This window comes from Oreochromis niloticus, linkage group LG10 (genome assembly GCF_001858045.2).
Source record: "Oreochromis niloticus isolate F11D_XX linkage group LG10, O_niloticus_UMD_NMBU, whole genome shotgun sequence".
Classification (NCBI taxonomy): Eukaryota; Metazoa; Chordata; class Actinopteri; order Cichliformes; family Cichlidae; genus Oreochromis; species Oreochromis niloticus.
The window spans coordinates 29,566,034-29,583,217 of NC_031975.2; the positions used below are offsets into that span (position 1 = coordinate 29,566,034).

At 42.7% G+C, this 17,184-nt stretch overlaps 1 long non-coding RNA gene across 1 annotated transcript; it reads right to left on the reverse strand.

Annotated features, from left to right (window-relative positions):
- Positions 1-6,622: 6,622 nt before the first annotated feature.
- On the reverse strand, positions 6,623-15,503 carry LOC112848058 (uncharacterized). The gene is made up of 3 exons (XR_003221978.1): positions 15,216-15,503; positions 7,057-7,132; positions 6,623-6,771 (listed from the first exon to the last, which is right to left on the reverse strand). It is a non-coding gene; the product is annotated as an uncharacterized LOC112848058 (long non-coding RNA).
- Between the last annotated feature and the right edge of the window lie 1,681 nt (positions 15,504-17,184).

Here is a 17,184-nt window from a genome sequence, read left to right on the forward strand (position 1 = left end):
TTCAGGGTCACCTGATCCAGCTCGAACTATAAGCTTTATCAAAAAGGAAAGTTTGAAGCTGATCTTCAAAGTAGAGAGGGTGTCTGTGTCCTGAACTCAAACTGGGAGCTGCTTCCACACCAAGTCCAACACAGCCAGGCTTTCTTTGCTGCTTTGACAAAACCTCAAATCCCAGTCAGAGATGATGAGCATCATCACAGTGATGATCATTCTCTGTTAACCCAGGCTTTCTGCTTCAGGATCTGTGCATGCTCACAGAACAAGGAGACCTTTAAACATCATTTCACTAAATGGATGGACTGAGCTCAGCCTACAGATGAACTGGTGCTAGAGATCATAGAGAACATCAAACAGTCAAATTCAACACTTTAGATGGAAATATGAGATTAATGCTGCAGACAATCATGAACCTGCAGAATTCATGAACATCAAGAATGCAGCGAGTGGTAAAATAAAGATTTGACCTCAGTGTTTCTGTCTGTTCCTAACATATTCATCAGTTTGTCACCAAAGTCTAATTATTAGTGCAAGTTAACCTGTTATTATCTTGTTAACTCATTAACTGATTAACACCAACAATTATTTTATCGCACATTAACACAGTTTTTAATGAAGAGTGGGAGCTGCGTTCTATAGCAAACAATTTGTTATGAGGTAATCAGCTGATCTTAGTTTAACCGGAAGCCCTTCACAATAATTGAAAAGCCTTTATTTTGTCCAACTACCATCAGTTCGTCTGTACTGATGGTAATTTAAAGTCACACTAATGTCGTTTAGTTTGTATAGTGTAAGTAGTAGAAGTATACTACAGTACTCTGATCACTGATAGGATAGATTTATGTAGCTATACACCTTTGTGTTTAACATTACTGCATTATAGTACTGTGATCTTTGTCCTCATATATGGTTATGTTTGCTATACTGACGTATGCATCTAACTGCATATGTAACTTATCTATTCATCTTATTTGTCATGTATTTGCATTGTGTACTTCCTTTTTGTAAGAAACCACACACGTGATCACAGCCAGAAGAATCAATCAGTGAAAGAATAAAGTGCCTCAAACCGAACCTTAAGCTCCTTATTCCACACGCTGGGATCATTTGGCCTTCAGTGGTGTCCTTGCTGACACACTGGAGTGACCGGAGTGCTAAAGAGTGAATCGGACACACCAGTGTCATCCCTGATATCTCCACTACATTTAATCGTCCTTCAGCTTGTGGCTGCAGTTAGCTGATCTGCTAGTTAGCCGGTGTGCTAGTAAGCCAGTGTGCTATTTAGCCGCTGTGCTAGTTAGCCTGTTCGCTAGTCAACTGGTGTGCTAGTCAGCTGGTGTGCTAGTTAGCCGGTTCACTAGTCAGCTGGTCTGGTTAACTAACAGGTCTGTCTAAACTGTGTGAGCAGCTTTTGTGGCTGCTCTGTGTTACTCTCCAGCCTCTCTTTAACTCAGTCCTCTCAGTTTTTTCCTCCTTACAAACTAGAAAACCTTCTTTTTCAGCTTAGCCACAGCTCAGGTGTGGAGAAGCTACCAGCATGTTGAGTGTGTCTCACTCAACAGTTACACTCGTCACCCAGACTAACAACACTCCCCACATGCACCACTAGGGCTGCCACAAACGATTATTCTGATAGTCGACTAGTCACCGATTATTTTTGCGATTAGTCGACTAATCAGATCATCATCCATTGGACGTACAACTATCATTAGCTTACAGCTTTAAGTGTTTAAGGTATGTGCTAACTAAAAATAAAGACAAGATGATAGTTTATTAAATTTTAATGAAATTTGCAGATTGTTTTGGTGAAGTTTAATAAACTCCTTGCTATCTAAAATATAACAGGACACCGGAGTATATTCTCAAGCATCTCACATTTCTGATAATCAGCTGTCTGCTTGACGTTTATTCAGCTGTGTAAAACTATAACTTTCATCTCAGCCAAACCGATTTACACAGGAACAAATAAAATACTAAAAAAAGCCAAACAATAACATTTTTAAGTTATCTAAGTGACTTATATATGTTTAACCTGAGTAGCAAAAGACGGCGGTGGGTTTGAAAACGATTTGCCGGGAGTCCGGTGTTCTCACGGGCTCTAGTGAGCCTTGAACACCGGCTAGCTATCGAGCTGGTGGGTAACAGACGTCTCCGAAAACGTTGGAGCGCTTTTGAAAATATGTGATGTCTTAATAAACTGAACAGATATTTGAGGTTTACACAGCTACATTCTCGCCTGAAAATATGCTAAACGTTTATTTTGTGACCCAGAAAGAATAATAAGAGTAACATTAAAACTAACTAGCTGCCACCATTGTTGGAAACTGAGCTGGGCTGCCCTATGAATTCTTGGACAGAGCTACTTCTTCTTCTTCGGGGTTTAACGGCAGCTGGCATCCTTGTACATGCAGTGCTGCCATCTACTGTTTCAGTCTGTTATTACACTCTTAAATCCTACTACTTGTTCCTGCGTCTTTTGGGATCTTACAAAGCTTCAAACGACGCGTCGACTATTAAATCAGTCGTCGATGATTTTGATAGTCGACGTAATCGTGACTAGTGAACTAATCGTGGCAGCCCTATTCACCACTAGGAGGTGCTAAAAGACCACATACAGTGAGATTATTACTAAATCTCTGCTGTGTCTGACGGTGACTTGGGTTTTTACTAACTGGCTCCATGAGCAGGATTAGCTGCAGTTCCATCTTTGTAAAAGAGACTCAGCAGCAGATTAGAACCAAACAGAAACATTTCTACTTTTCTGCAGAACTGATGTTTCAGACAACACATGATTCATACAGACAGTCAAAGATCTCTCAGATAGATACGACTGAAACCATTTTAAAGCAACACCAGGTATCCTGAACAAGTCCTTCAGCCTATTTATCATGATGCTGTCATCAACAGTATCAAAAGCAGAGGTGAGATCCAACTCGGTGTACTCTCCAGAGTCTGCTGCCATCAGAACGTCACCACACACTTTAAGTTAAGCCATTTCAGTGGAGGACAGTTTACAGAAACCAGACTGGAAAATGTCCAGCGCATTGTTTTTCTCCAGAAAGTTGTTTAGTTGTTCTGCAACTGTTTTTTCCAAGATCTTTGACACCAATGGTCATTTTGATATTGGCCTGTAACTGCTTGGAAGAGATGGGTCCAAATTTGGTTTCTTTAATAATGGTTCAACGACAGCTTGTGTAAAACTGAGCCAGTATGAAGAGAAGTATTAATTACGTCCAGAATACAGGGGCCAATATAGTCAAACACACTGATGAAAAATGGTGGAGGAATTACATCAAGGTGGCTTCAAGTCAGTTTCATCTTACCAAGCAGAGCACTGACGTCCTGTAAGGTGACAGGAGTAAAAGACAAGCAGGTATCAGAAGTAAGCAACATGTCAGTGTGATACTGGGAGGATGATGGAGAAATATTAGACCTGACGGCAGCGACCTTATTTACAAAACAGTTAAAAGATTCATTACAATCAGATTTAGTATAGACTGGTACACGAGGAATATCAGGAGAGACAATTTTCATAATTGTATCAAACAACACTTTGGGATTGTTCTTTTTTGAAGAATATTCAGTTCCAGCTTTTTTATCATGTCGTTCAGTGAGGATATTGATTCCTTGAGATGTACTCGATGAACATCAAGCTTGGAAGCCTTCCATAAACGTTCTAACTTGCCACAATATCTCCTGAAATTTTCAGTATTTTCATTTATCCAGGGATAGATATTTGAAGAATGGACAACACTTTGCTTCAGAGGTGCCGCTGTATCTGAATAAAATGGACAAAGTGTTGTCTCCAGGAGTTTAGCTGGTTTAGAGTGGCCAGGTACGGTGGGTGTGTTCAGGTTAAAGAACACGGAGGCAGACTTCCAAGTTCAGGTGATTTATTAGGTCTGTAGTGATGATACATAAAGTGAACCATCAGTAAAGAAGCATCAAACATTCAATGCACCCAAACATAGATCCATGATTACACAAGGAAACTGTACTCAGCACTCACAGGTACCAACACCTCAACAATCACTGCACACAAGGTTACAACTAGCATCAATTAGCTCAATAACATTTGACCTACACAACATCATATAATCAGAACCCACCTTCTGTCATTCACACACAGCAATAAACCAAGGAAACACAGGTTGGCGGTGAGAGGAGAAAAATACTGAGAACACAGACTAGAAGCCACCGCATGGCCTCGAGTACCTGTGTGGTGCGTTCAAGTAGCATCAGCATCAATAATATAGGACATAACAATTTCTACGGCGAAAATACTATCAATGAATGAGCCATAACATTTTAGCCATGTAAACAACATGTTATCAGTGGGGTTTCCAACAATTTACATTGATCATTAAAAGATCAAATACGTGAGTCGAGGTCACTACGAGCCATGCGAGGGTCAAACATGGCAGAGAACCTTCCAGCAGCATCTTGGTTTATAATCCGCCTTTGGATCATCAGTTTAGGAGATGAAGGATCCAAGTAAAATAACAAGTTAAAAAATATGCAGCTATGGTCACTCACATGGTCATCCTCCACACATACATCATGTATATTTAAACCCAGGGAGAAAACAAGATCCAATGTGTGACCCTTTGTATGTGTGGGGCCAGAAACATGCTGCCTAAAGTTAAAAGACTCAGTGATAGTGATGAGCTCAGCAGCAGTGTTACAGGATTCTTCATCAACATGAAGGTTCAAATCTCCCAACCAACCTTCTCCAATGTAATGATGGATGTCAGAAGGTCGTTAAATTCAGTTAGAAAGACCCCATCAGGGAGAATAAAATACAATAAATGGTTTTTAGAGAACTGACCATCATCTGTGACTCAAATGAAGGAAAGGAGTCCGAGGACATCAGACTGCACAGGGCTCTAGAGTGCGACCAATTTGGTCGCAAATGCGACCAGATTCTCAGATTTTTTATTTTTTTTATTTTTTTTTATTAGTCCTTTATTTATCCAGGTAAAAAATCTCATTGAGATTAAAAGTCTCATTTTCAAGAGAGACCTGGCATCATGGCAACAAAAGTCAAAATACACATACCATATAAGTATATAACGTTTAAAACAAATACAATATCCCATACCAACATGTGTAAAATATACAATAACAGATCAAACTAAGAGTACATTAAAAACAAATTAAAGCTCACAAAACCATTTCAACAACAACCAAACAGTAAATGAGAGCAGGCACACGGATTCCACACAAAGACGGAAACACAGAGCGGACCCGACGCATCAGAATCAGCTTTGTCTTTCTTGGCTTTCTCACCCCACGGCCCGAACACGGACACGCTGTCGGAGCTCAGCGATTCTGATGCGTCGGGTCCGCTCTGTGTTTACGTCTTTTTGCGCTGATTCTGAGCTGCAGATTTTGTCTCTCCAACCAAAATTCACTGAGCCAGCAGCAAAAGAAGCAGCAAACTGCGCTTCACATTTGAGCAATGTCGTCATGAGTTTTGCTGTTTTGCGTCCACGACTATTAAAATCACACTTCATGCACAGCTCTCTCTCTCTGTGTGTCTGTACTTCAAGAACAGTTTCCGTCTCAAATCTCTGTCTTCTGTATTATTTATTCGCTTATTACCCACCAGTCTACCGTTGTTTACAGCGCTGTTGGCCCTGTCTTTTCTTTTCTTTTTCTTTTTTTCACTTAAATGACCTCGGACAAGAAAGCCTATTTTTTCTGTTGTTCAATACTGAAGAAATTAAAACTTTATATGCAGAACATTGTAGAATATTTATAAGGTTATCTGCTATAAAAAGCCAGACCAGAAAAATCTCCTTCATGTTTTTCTGTGTTTTATTCTCAGTTACTTTCACACAAAGGCATCTGCTGTGATGTTCACAATTCTGATGAAGTCAGTACTGATAATTTGATCAGAATTATAATATTTCTGACTGTCTGAGGCTAAGTTGAATCGAATCAGGACTTTGAGAACCGGAATCGAATGGATTATAGAAATCAGTGATGATACCCAGCCCTAGTGAGCAGCCTAGGCCTGACAGAAGTGGATGTAGCTGTAATAAGAAAAGAACTATTGCTAATGTAACACTGATGTGCTTCAAATACTCTAAGACCGAAAGGCTTTGGACCAGTAGGTTCGGCTACGTACAGGAGAGGCAAACTGAATGAGACTCAGGCGACTGTGAGTTTTGAAAATGCCGGCTTTGTATTTTTACTCATCGAGAAACAAAAGAAAGAAAATATGACAAACATACAAAACATTACAAATAAAAGTCTCCTTTTGGTACCAGTATTTTCCTCAGTGACAACCCTGTGGCACAATCACAGTAATCACAAAAAAAGAAACCTTACCTGGGTGCACCCTTCTAAATGTACAAAGTTCACTTCCAAAATGAACCACAATATCACTTAGCAAAATCCAAATAACAACACTTGGTTGTATCTTCATAGACTTTGTTAATAAAGTACAACAACCATTAAGCTGGAAACATGGATCCAACCGCCCACACCCACTTCCCTTCCTGTTCGTGGGATGTATAGAGTCCGTAAAAAGTCCTTAAAATAAACCGTCCGTAAGTCCAGGGGGATGTGTGTGAAGAAAGGGAACAGCAAGTTCAAAGTGGCGTGGTGTGTTTTTTTTTTGTTTTGTTGCAACTGGCCTACCACACTCTGCTGTGCAGCACAGAACAAAGTCAATTGGTCCATCAACGGGGTTGGCTCGCCATCGATTACCGGATCCGTTGCAATGCATCAAAAGGAAGATACAAAGGGAAACAAAAAAAACCTGACCTGTCAACGACAGTGTCATAGGACACATTAAGTTCTCATATAATCACAGTTCAAAGTCCTGTCACCTAAAATGTATTATTTGCAACGTTACCCATGTTACAAATTGAAAATAAACAGTAAAACACACACTGTGCATTTGCTTCAAATGCTGTTTTTCAGTAGATTGAATAAAGTTTTCCACAAAATATTTTTAAACAATTATCCAATAAACACTGGAACATTTTGCTTGCAAAGAACTCATGAAAAGTGCAGATAAGCAATGAACTATTAAAATACTTAGCTCACCGATCTCAGAAAAGAAAGGCGGAGCAGCGCGAGATGGCGCAGGAATGATGAATTGGTGTCGTCTCTAACTCCCGACCTTCGTCGACCAAACAATGTAAAAGGAACCAGCTAGTTACTTGTCTTAGCAGTACACATACGATAAAACGATCGTTCATAAGCAGCGAGTGCTAACTCTCCCGTTTATATTACTTTTTTTCATACCTCGTTTCAGTGAATCGCCATGTCTTTTTCCTCGCTAGCGTGCTCATGGAGAGCTCACGAGAGAGAGAAGGAAAAGCCTGTGCTCTCTCAGACGGAGATGGCGGGCGGGGCCTTGCACCACGTCTCAGCAGCTCATTGGCTTAGAGCAACTCACGCCTACACCAGAGCAGTTAACCCTTTAACTGCTGCACCTGAGGCTTATTCACTATAAACAGAGTGTACTGCTAGGATTAATGGTCCTTTTTTCATTTTGGTATATTTTATCCAAGCCATCCTTAAATATGGGTTACACCCTCCCCACTTTGATGGTATGCACGTCCCTGTGCATCTAAATGGCTAAACTGCATAGAGCTTGAAATGGCTTCATTTAGGCTATTGAATACTGCATTAACAACATACAGTAAGGGGTCACCTAATTTGGAATACTGCAACCTCTCTGGTCTCTGATGAGACCTTTGGGATCGACGAAGAACGTCATGATTTTCCTGAGAGCTATTCTGTGAAGCAGGTGCACTGGGCTGCTCAGTTATGACTGCTTCGTGGTCATTGAGATGCTCTGGCATTGTTGCATTTGCACTGGGCAGGATTTGCTCGCTAGGTTGCTGGGTTTTCTCCACAGGATCCTCAACTTGAATGTTGGTCCCCAGCAAGCTAGGCTCAGGTAAGTTTGCACGTTCAGGTAAGTTCTCAGTTTCAGTTTCCTTAATTTCCTCTGTTTGTTTGTCACGTCCGGTGGGATTGTCACGTCCGGTGGGATTGTCACGTCCGGTGGAATTGTCACGTCCGGTGGAATTGTCACGTCCGGTGGAATTGTCACATTCGGTTTCATCATAAGCTAAAAACTGCCTTTGCACACTTTCAGTACGGGGCACAACAAGAGCTGGTGACACTTTAGGTGACTTGGCAGAGTTGAAAATGGACATTGGTATCCAGGTAGGTATTGGTAAGTACTCGGAGTCAAGGTCATCATCCTCCTGAACAACAGTTTGCCTTGTGTTCCGCTGAGCATGGGGCTTTTGGGAACTGTTTTCGGTTGACTCCGTGATAGGTATGAAACTACAAGGAAGGAGCAAGTCTCGGTGTAATGTTCGGACTGGTCTTTCTTTCGCTTCCGGTTTAACCGTATAGACAGGTAGTTCACCTGCTTTTCTCAGAACCACGTAAACATCATCCTCCCATCTGTTTGCCAACTTATGCTTTCCCCTCAGTTTAACATTACGTACAAGGACCCTGTCGCCCACATTGAGAGTTGAGTCAACCACTTGTTTGTCAAAGCGTGTCTTATTGCGCTCAGCATTCTTTTGTGCGTTTGAGGTTGCGATCTTAAAACTTTCCTCCAACCTATGTTTCAGATCACTGACATACTGTGAGTGTGACTTCTTCTGGGCATTAACAGGCAACCCGAATACTAGGTCAATGGGGAGGCCTTGGCTGCCTTCCAAACATCAGTACGTAGGGCGAATAGCCTGTCACATCATTCTTGGTACAATTATATGCATGTACTAGAGGTTTTACATACTCTTTCCAATGCAACTTCTCATTGTCACTCAAGGTACCAAGCATTTGGAGGAGCGTCCTATTGAACCTCTCAACTGGATTGGCTCTGGGATGATACGGTGTTGTGCGTATCTTTTTCATGCCAATGATTTCGCACAGTTCACTTATTGTCTTTGATTCGAAATCGGGGCCTTGATCACTTAAGAGTCTCTCTGGGACACCATAATGAACAATGAAGTTCTCCCAGAGGGCCTTTGCAACAGTGCGCGCTCGTTGGTTGGGTGTAGGGACGGCCACCGCGAACTTAGTGAAGTGATCAGTCATAACTAATACGTCTTTAGTGTTAGACTGATCTGGCTCAATAGATAGATAATCTATACAGACTAATTCGAGGGGCCTACTTGTCTGTATGTTCATGAGAGGAGCTGCCCTCTCAGGTTTACACTTTCGGCGAACACAACGTTCACACGTACTGATCATTTTCTCAACTGACACCTGCATCTTTGGCCAGTAAAACCTAGCCCTGACCAAATCAATAGTACGGTCATTCCCTAAGTGCCCCATGTTATTGTGGAGGTGTTGGAAGACCATTGGTCTTAACTCCTCGGGTAACACGAGTTGAAAGGAAATGTCTGGACCGGTTTGCCTTTTTCGGTAAAGAACTCCATTCTGAAGTTCAAGACGGCTGAGCTCACGCAGTAACAAGGGAAGCTCGGGTAGTTCTGCTCTAAGACTGGGAGGTGGAGTCTGGCCAGTTTCTAACTGAGTGACTACAGCGTTAAGAGCAGGATCTAACCTCTGTTTCTGTCTGAGTTCATCCTCTGTTATAGGCGGGGCAAGAAGGGAACCACCTAACAGCTCTTCCTCAAAGCTATCAGGAACAGCCGTAGCATGTAGGGCTAAAGACTCAACTAAGGCTAAGCCTGGGCAAGTAAATGACTCTGGATCCAGGCCTACAGAATTAACTGAGTGCCTTTCACAGATGGCCTGTACAACCTCTCTGGAGACCATTTCTCTGTCATCGCTGCTAAGGTGAGTGAGAGCGAATTGCCTGATCCTTTCACTTTCTTTCTGTGATACAGGATCATCACCTGGGCTACCATGAGAGCGACGAGACAGCGCATCCGCATCTACGTTTTGTTTACCAGCCCTGTACTGGAGTTGGAATGAAAAGGTAGACAAGGCTGAGAGCCAACGGTAACTCGTTGCGTCCAGTTTTGCAGATGTTAGAATGTACGTTAACGGATTACTGTCTGTCACTACTGTGAACTCTGTACCATAAAGGTAGTCTGAGAACTTTTCAGTGACAGCCCATTTAAGGGCCAAGAATTCCAGCTTGTGGGCTGGATATCTCATTTCACTTTTTGAAAGTCCTCTGCTAGCAAACGCTATGGCCCTCAACTGTCCATCCTGAAGTTGGTAAAGAGCTGCACCGAGGCCAATGGTACTAGCATCCGTATGGAGGATGTACGGGAGTTTGGGGTCTGCAAAACCCAACACTGGGGCTGAGGTTAGCTTACCAATGATCTGTTCGAAAGCTTCTTGACATTTTGGAGCCCATCTCTCACCAAATGGCTCTTTTGGGTTGTAGTATGCAGAGTTTTGTTGCTTTGTGGGTCTTTTCTTCCCCTTTTTCAGTGGTGGGTAGCCAGTGGTTAGCTCATTTAATGGCCTTACAATGTTAGAATAGCCCTGGATGAATCGCCGGTAATACCCAGCAAAGCCCAAGAATGACCTTAACTCCTTAAGGTTGGTGGGGACAGGCCAACTTGTGAGGGCTTTGATTTTCTCTGCATCAGTTTCGACTCCACGTTCTGACGCTACATGGCCAAGATACTTAACAGAGGTTTGAAAAAATTTACACTTCTCGGGTGCCAGTTTCAACCCAAACTCTTTCAACCTCAACAGGACTCTCTTCAGGCGTTGCTCGTGTTCTTCAAGAGATGATGAGAAAATGATGAGATCGTCAATAAAGATAAGGACCTCCTTAAGATTCATCGGACCCATACACCGCTCCATGAGCCTTTGAAATGTGGAGGGTGCATTGGTGATCCCTTGGGGCATCCTATTGAATTCCCAGAACCCTAAAGGGCACACAAAGGCTGTTTTCTGCTTGTCTGACTCTGACATCTCAATCTGATAGTATCCCGACTTGAGATCCAAGACCGAGAACCATTTTGACCCTGCCAGAGCAGAAAATGCTTCCTCCAGATTTGGTAGTGCGTATGCATCTTTTATGGTTTGGAGGTTTAGCCTCCTGTAGTCGATGCACAAGCGAACAGAACCATCTTTTTTCCTGACAACTACGATCGGGGAGGCGAATGGTGATTCAGATTCCTGTATCACTCCCGTGTCGAGTAGTTCCTGGAGGTGTTTCCTCACAGCCTCCACATCATGTGGATGTATTGGTCGGGGTCTGGATTTAATTGGGGTTTCATCACTGAGCTTGATGTGGTGCTGTACTTTTTTAGTGTGTCCAAAATCTAATTCATGCTGCGAAAACACTTCAGGCATTGAATTTAGCATTTTTGTGACACGATCTTTCCATTCATCAGGTAAGTCATTTCCAAAGTCAAAACTGATCTTTTTAGATTGAGAAGGATCTTCTGACTGGTCTGAGGAGTTTAACACCTTCTCTGTTTGTTCTTTGTGTATGACTCTGGTTACGGCATTAATGTCAGCTAGCACACGGCCTGAAGGGACAACAATGTCGTGATAGGTTTCATTTTTTATTACGACCGGCAGTTTACAGGGCTGCTTGGCTGGCAGGTTAACAAGACCACTTAATACAAGCAAACCACTGGGCAAGGGAAAGGCTGATGACTGTTCGACAACTGCACATTTCTCATTAATGGAGTTGGGAATGTACACTGAGGCCTCCAAAACTGCCGTCTGCCCTGCTGCCACCACAGTTTGACATTTACCCGTTAGCTTTGCACACCCAAGACTGCAATTGCTAGCTGCTTTCTGACGTATTCCAAGGATTTTAAGGAGTGTTCGGTAGCCATAAGGGACTGGCTGAAAGTTTGCACTGGACTCATGGAAGTCGGTATAAAGGGCATCTAAAGTGTTTGTACCTATCAAAATCTGTTCTCGCGCCTCGGCTCGCAGTGGGGGGATAACTAATGCCAGGGTGTTAACATTAATATCTGAACCCACGAAGTCCTTGGGAAAAGTGATTGAGAGCTCTACATAACCTAGATAAGGGACGGATTGGCCATTTGCACACTCTACATCCAGGAGATCGCCCAGTGGGTTTATAGGTAAGTCTGAGAGGTGTTGCTCGTAAAAACTCTGAGGTACTGTTGTCACTTGTGACCCTGTGTCTAAAAGACAGTTTGTTTCTTTGCCAGCAATAATGACAGTAGCAGAAGTTCTGGTTCCAACCAAACCCCTTGGAAGGCTTACAGACTGCACTTTTGACTGAGTTTCCTTTAAAAAGGCCCTTTGTGGTTTGGGACGAGAGTTGTCTCCTGAAGCCCCCACTTGTCCCACACTGGAGGCTGGGATTAGTTTAAATGCGGCTCATCACTGGCCCTAGTTGAAGCTTCCCAACTGGATTGTCTTTCTTTCAGCTGCTTCTTCTTCGTGGCAACTAAGGACGGATTTGGTTCGTTTTCACACGATGAGGCAATGTGACCGTCCTCACCACAGTAAAAGCAGTACCAAGGGCGCGGTTTTGCATTGGTTTTAGCAAGGCTCTGTGTGGTTGAAACTTTCTTTTTCATGGGGCAGGCCTCAACTTTGGCATTAATTGTTTGGCACTTTGACTTTGACTGCTTGGGCTGATTTTGGTTTTGACTTTCCATTTTCCAACTGTTAAGTTGTGCACTCAAATCAGCTATCTGTTTCTTTAACACATCAAAGTCTGATTCACTGCTACTTATGGTTTGTACATTTGACATGGCCCGGTGCTTTGGATTGTTAGGGCCAGGTTTGTTCTGACCAAGATGTTGTCTCATACGGCTGACTTTTGAAGCTTGCTTGTCTTCTTCCGTGCGTAAAAGCAAGAGTAACTCAGAAAACGAAGGTGGACTCTCTTTCCTTTGTCCTAGCTGGAGGTCACTGATGAGACTGTCCTCCCAACAGCCACGAAGGAATTGCTTTAACAATTGCTTGTCAAAATCTGACACACTGACACCCCCGCGCCGCATAGCTTTTGTCAGACAAACATGTAACCTTTGCAAATAGGCTGATGGTCTTTCTCCTTCATTCTGAAGCGTGTTCATAAATCTTGCATAAAGCTCATCACCATCTTCGACAGCTCCAAACGCAGAGTCCAGTACTTTCAGGTACTCAGGGGGTTTAGCATCTGGGCCTAAATGCTTTGTGATGTCTGTAGCAGGCGACAGAAGGCTGTCAAGTATTCTTTGTGTGCAGTTCAAGTCAGAAACGGCTGGGTCATTTATGAGGACTTCAATACTTGTGCGCCATGTATCGTAATCTGCTTCATTGTTTGGGCGGGGGATGCGCCCAGAGAAGGCTCTAAACCTACTTGGCATGGGCGAGTGTGAAGAGATTTCACTACTGCGCACTACATGTTCAACTACTACCCGCTGGACACTTGGCGGATTAAGCTCAAGTGTGGGATAGAACTGTGTCGGCAAGTTAAGATCGATCAGGTTTTGGTTTAAGGTTGGAGTCGGATCCTTAGACTGTGAAGAATCAACAGCAGGTTGATCGGAGGAATGGTCACCCTGTACATACAAGCTTGTCTCACCTCTGTTAGCAGGGGGAGAAACTGTAGGCTGAGAGGATAGAGGAGGCGCGTTTAAATTAGCTAGCCCCTCTTTGAGCATATCCTCTAGTGAGTGTCCACTCAGGTTAGCCATTTCAGACAGTTGTTTCATGTATGCTCTGGTGACATCCCTTGCATTTGCTGCATACACCTCAGCTAAACTCCTGATTTCAAATGTGATTTCAGGCTGAGCAGAGCTTTGGATAGTATGTGGCAAAAGGGGGTTTAAAGTGTCCATTGCACTGGCATGATTGAACTCAGCTATCATCTGCCTGTGAAACTGAGAATGCGGATCATCTATGCGGATGTGACGGTTAACTGAACCGTGTTTCCCCAGGTAAATAGCTACTTCTTCATCAAGGTCACTGTTGGTAAGCCCTTTTATGATTACTGAGTTAGGGATTTTAATTGCCTCTTTAAGTACTATGTCCATTTTACCAGACTTCAGTTTTGATTGTTTCTTATTGTTGTAATATTTAATAAGATGAGTCTCATGCAGTTTCACAATAACTCCTGGCTGCTGGCTCGCCAACTGTAACACTGATGTGCTTCAAATACTCTAAGACCGAAAGGCTTTGGACCAGTAGGTTCAGCTACGTACAGGAGAGGCAAACTGAATGAGACTCAGGCGACTGTGAGTTTTGAAAATGCCGGCTTTGTATTTTTACTCATCGAGAAACAAAAGAAAGAAAATATGACAAACATACAAAACATTACAAATAAAAGTCTCCTTTTGGTACCAGTATTTTCCTCAGTGACAACCCTGTGGCACAATCACAGTAATCACAAAAAAAGAAACCTTACCTGGGTGCACCCTTCTAAATGTACAAAGTTCACTTCCAAAATGAACCACAATATCACTTAGCAAAATCCAAATAACAACACTTGGTTGTATCTTCATAGACTTTGTTAATAAAGTATAACAACCATTAAGCTGGAAACATGGATCCAACCGCCCACACCCACTTCCCTTCTTGTTCGTGGGATGTATAGAGTCCGTAAAAAGTCCTTAAAATAAACCGTCCGTAAGTCCAGGGGGATGTGTGTGAAGAAAGGGAACAGCAAGTTCAAAGTGGCGTGGTGTGTTTTTGTTTTGTTGCAACTGGCCTACCACACTCTGCTGTGCAGCACAGAACAAAGTCAATTGGTCCATCAACGGGGTTGGCTCGCCATCGATTACCGGATCCGTTGCAATGCATCAAAAGGAAGATACAAAGGGAAACAAAAAAAACCTGACCTGTCAACGACAGTGTCATAGGACACATTAAGTTCTCATATAATCACAGTTCAAAGTCCTATCACCTAAAATGTATTATTTGCAACGTTACCCATGTTACAAATTGAAAATAAACAGTAAAACACACACTGTGCATTTGCTTCAAATGCTGTTTTTCAGTAGATTGAATAAAGTTTTCCACAAAATATTTTTAAACAATTATCCAATAAACACTGGAACATTTTGCTTGCAAAGAACTCATGAAAAGTGCAGATAAGCAATGAACTATTAAAATACTTAGCTCACCGATCTCAGAAAAGAAAGGCGGAGCAGCGTGAGATGGCGCAGGAATGATGAATTGGTGTCGTCTCTAACTCCCGACCTTCGTCGACCAAACAATGTAAAAGGAACCAGCTAGTTACTTGTCTTAGCAGTACACATACGATAAAACGATCGTTCATAAGCAGCGAGTGCTAACTCTCCCGTTTATATTACTTTTTTTCATACCTCGTTTCAGTGAATCGCCGTGTCTTTTTCCTCGCTAGCGTGCTCATGGAGAGCTCACGAGAGAGAGAAGGAAAAGCCTGTGCTCTCTCAGACGGAGATGGCGGGCGGGGCCTTGCACCACGTCTCAGCAGCTCATTGGCTTAGAGCAACTCACGCCTACACCAGAGCAGTTAACCCTTTAACTGCTGCACCTGAGGCTTATTCACTATAAACAGAGTGTACTGCTAGGATTAATGGTCCTTTTTTCATTTTGGTATATTTTATCCAAGCCATCCTTAAATATGGGTTACACTAACTTTTCTGTTAAGGCCTGATCCGTCTGAAATTCATAGCCAGTGCTCTGACACGGTGTCATCAATCTTTGAATGCTGAAAAAGCACAGTGTATGCAGAAAAACACATTATATTATATAAATTATTATAAAATTTGTGTGCGCCTAACTTTTGTGCCGGTACGCCCATGGCAAAAAGTTAGTCTAGAGCCCTGCTGCATGTGAATGTGTCCTGGTAAACAACAGCGAGTCCTCCACCACGTCCTAAAAGACGTGGAGTTCAGATGACGGAGCAGCCAGCCGGGCAGATTTCATTCAAGTGGACATAATCAATGTTCCCTCTAAGCTGCGCACGTGTGCAATCCGTTAACACGGTCTCTGCACACAGAAAATCTGCATTGCGCACAAAAAAACTTAATCTAACCTGAATTGAATTTAAAATAAATAGGTTAAAAATTCTGTTTTGCAGTGTTAGTCAGTGACTGGCTGCTCCAGTTCGGAATTAGAACGATGCCACCTTATCCTATAGTCCAGCCAATGATGCGATTCACATTCGTATATACGCAGCAAATCAATGTCACTGACAGGCTATGACAGCGTCCTTATGTGGCGACACCGGTGTTTTGGTTGATGTGGAGTGAAGCCACGTTAATGACAATGTGATCCAGTGATCCAAGGGACCGCTCAGGGAGTTTATGTGTTCGCTCAGACACATGAAACATTAGAGGGAACATTGGACATAATCCTTATTTTGCTGCCACGTCTCAGTCAGACACATAGAATCTAGAGACTCTTTAATACAGAGATCGCTTAGAATAAATGATTTGTTTGTTATGGAGCGAACGTTAAGCAGGGCCAACCGAGTTGATGGCGGTCGATCTGCAAAATCAACAGCTGACTGCAGCGGCACTTGAAATAAAGACCAATGCACACCTGTGGACCTGCTGGGCAGGGTGGTGACTCCAGAACTGGAGGAAGCAATGATCGATGAGCAGACGTAGCGGTTATCAATAAAAACAGTGAGCGTTTGACGGACACACCGTGAGCAAACTGCTTTTGAGCCACGGAGCCCAGGTCCCAGGCACCGGCGTAACATATTAACTAAATGTCAGGAGAGGAAGTGGCCGCAGGCACCAGGATTCTCCCCACAGACAAGAAGCTAGCCTCTGGTACCTTCTCAGTTTTAACTGGACGTTGGCCCTCGTTCCCCTTTTCTGTCTCTTGAGGGTGGAAGTCCTGCGGGTTGTGAACAGTAGCACACCAGAGGAGGAGGAAGAGTTTTTCTGTTCAGCTGTTACAGTAGCTCTCCACTGAATCTTTGATGTTAAACCCTTTAAGACCTACCATAGAACCAGGTCCACCAGAGCTTATCTTTAGAATTTTACATACTGTAGTGCCATTTTGGGGAGCAGTTCAAGTAGCTATACATCAGAACAACCGTTATAGCCCAGATTTTAATAATATGTATGCATTCAGTCCATAGTAACTACATATATAGCAAAAAAGAGCAATAAACTACAAAATTTTTTAAATTGTTTTTTTTTTACATATATTTGTAGTTAGAGAAATTTAAGAGGTTTATCCTTCAAAACTGAAGAACCAAAAAAGGTTGCACAAAATAGTTTCCAACCACAGGAAATGTAATTTGAGTGTATCCATAGTTTTATTTTTGAGATACACCCATTTTTATATACTGCA